This window comes from Tenrec ecaudatus, chromosome 5 (assembly GCF_050624435.1).
Source record: "Tenrec ecaudatus isolate mTenEca1 chromosome 5, mTenEca1.hap1, whole genome shotgun sequence".
NCBI classification, from domain to species: domain Eukaryota; kingdom Metazoa; phylum Chordata; class Mammalia; order Afrosoricida; family Tenrecidae; genus Tenrec; species Tenrec ecaudatus.
This window is the reverse complement of record NC_134534.1, coordinates 129,379,874-129,382,067: the sequence shown is the minus strand read 5'-3', so window position 1 is coordinate 129,382,067 and position 2,194 is coordinate 129,379,874. Positions and strand designations below refer to the sequence as shown.

At 42.4% G+C, this 2,194-nt stretch overlaps 1 pseudogene; it reads right to left on the bottom strand.

Annotated features, from left to right (window-relative positions):
• Positions 1 to 729: 729 nt before the first annotated feature.
• LOC142449250 (exosome complex component RRP40 pseudogene) lies at positions 730 to 1,326 on the bottom strand (annotated as a pseudogene).
• Positions 1,327 to 2,194: the final 868 nt, after the last annotated feature.

The following is a 2,194-nucleotide window of genomic DNA, read 5'->3' as shown; positions in this document are numbered from 1 at the left end:
TTCTCCTTTGCACAGTTGGAGGAGAGCATGCCAACCAGCTCATTTTGTACAATGACTGTCTTCCTTCCATCTTCCTTTGATGGTTCCTAGATTTTCCCATGCTTTGCCCAAAGAATCCTTCAATACTGCAGCTCAACACTCCCCTACCCTCACCTCCACCGCACCCCAGTTCTTTCTGCTTCAGAAGTCCTGAGTGTGTGCTTCACTTTTGGTGTGCTAACTTCAAGTCTTTTGACATTTCATTATAATACTTATTTTTCTTGAGCTACCCCATATTTTTTTTTGGTTCAGCTCTTTTATGTCATCATTTCTTCCAGTTGCTTTAACTTCTCTATGTTCCTGAGCAGGTTTCAGAGTTTCTTCTGGCCTTTTATTTTTGTCCTTTTAATGACCTTTTGCTTTCTTTTTTCTGTTAAAAAAAACACATTTTATTGGGGGCTCGTGCAACTCTTATCACAATCCATACATAGATTCATGGTGTCAAGCACATTTGTTGCCATTATCATTCTCAAAACATTTTCTTTCTTTCTTTTTTTAATAAAGATTTTCTCACTCACAATTGTGCATGTGAAAACCAGTGACTCTTATACAAAAATACTTTATTGTACAAGATAGACCACCTTCAAGTTGCCATCTGAAGATCTGGTGGGGAGAGGTTCATCTGAAAAGTTTTCTCATGGAAATCCACAGTTCCTTGGCTCCACTGACCCACAGACAAGTCCCCATCTATCAGCTTTCCGCCAGCCTCGAGAAGATTGGTCTTCTCTGTACTGTGGTCATGTGTTCGCAAACTTCAAAAATGTTTGCCAATCTTAAAGTCTGCTGAGTTGTTTTTGCCTTCACCCATATTCTTCCATTCATTCCAAATACTATCTCCAGAGGATAGAGTTTTCCCACTTCCTGTATGATTCCACAGTCTGGAGCCAGAAGCTTTCTAATTAAGCCCAAAGTCACTTTAAAAAGCAGGCAGTCCTGTCCAATCACACCCATTCTGTTGGCTCGTCCACAGCTGTCAAAATAGACCATCTCTGGTTCCATATCTTTGGTAGCAACCACAAACTGGCCATAGATGAGATCGCCAACTAACACATTTGTTCTGTTTCTTTTAGTTGTACCTTCAAAGGCCAAGAAAGACAAAGAAGCTGGCTCACTCCCTTCAACATCAACTTTGAATGCATCACCAGATTTGGCAGTCACTATGCCGATGACGTGGTCTCCTTTCACTGGGACATACTGCTTCTGTTCTGAGTCCACCCAGTAAAGACTGCTGTTGTTGCTGCCACTGCCAGGCTCCTTGTGGCGAAGGTGGTGCACTTGTTTCATCATTGCTACACTGCACCCTGACTGGCTTGTCTCCTCCCCGTGATCCTTCTGTAAGGGATGTCCAGTGGCCTACAGATGGACTTTGGGTCCCCACTCTGCACTCCTCATTCATTCACAATGATATAATATTTTGTTCTTTGATGCCTGATACCTGATCCCTTCGACACCTCATGATCACACAGTGTGGTGTGCTTCCTCCATGCAGGGTTTGTTACTTCTCAGCTAGATGGCCGCTTGTTTATCTTCAAGCCTTTAAGACTCCAGCTGATATATCTTTTGATAGCCGGGCACCATCAGCTTTCTTCACCACATTTGCCTATGCACCCGCTTTGTCTTTAGCAATTGTGCCAGGAGGTGAGCATCATGGAATGCCAGTGTAATAGAACAAGGTTTTCTTGCATTGAAGGAGTACTTGAATGGAGGCACAATGTCCATCTGATACCTTAATACTAAACCTATAAATATATGTACATAGACCTATTTCCCCCTCATATGTACATGCCTGTATTTAGACTTCTCTAAATGATCTTTGCCTCTTAGTTCTTTCCTCTATTTATGTGTCCCACTATCATGCTCAGCCTTCATTTGGGTTTCAATAATTCCTCTCGGTTACATTACCCTTGATCAAGCCCTACCAGGCCTCTTAAACCACCTCACAACTGATTTTGGATCACTTGTTGTTCCCTTGTCCCTTGGTTTGTTAACACCACTTCCTTTTCCTCACCTCCCTCTCTCCCATGTCCCCGAGGTCGGTCCTGTTGTTTTCTCCTCCAGATTGTTTATTCAGCCTATCTTATCTAGATAGACCTGCAGAGATAATACTATGCACAAAAACAAGACAGATCAAATCAAAGCAACACAACAACAACAA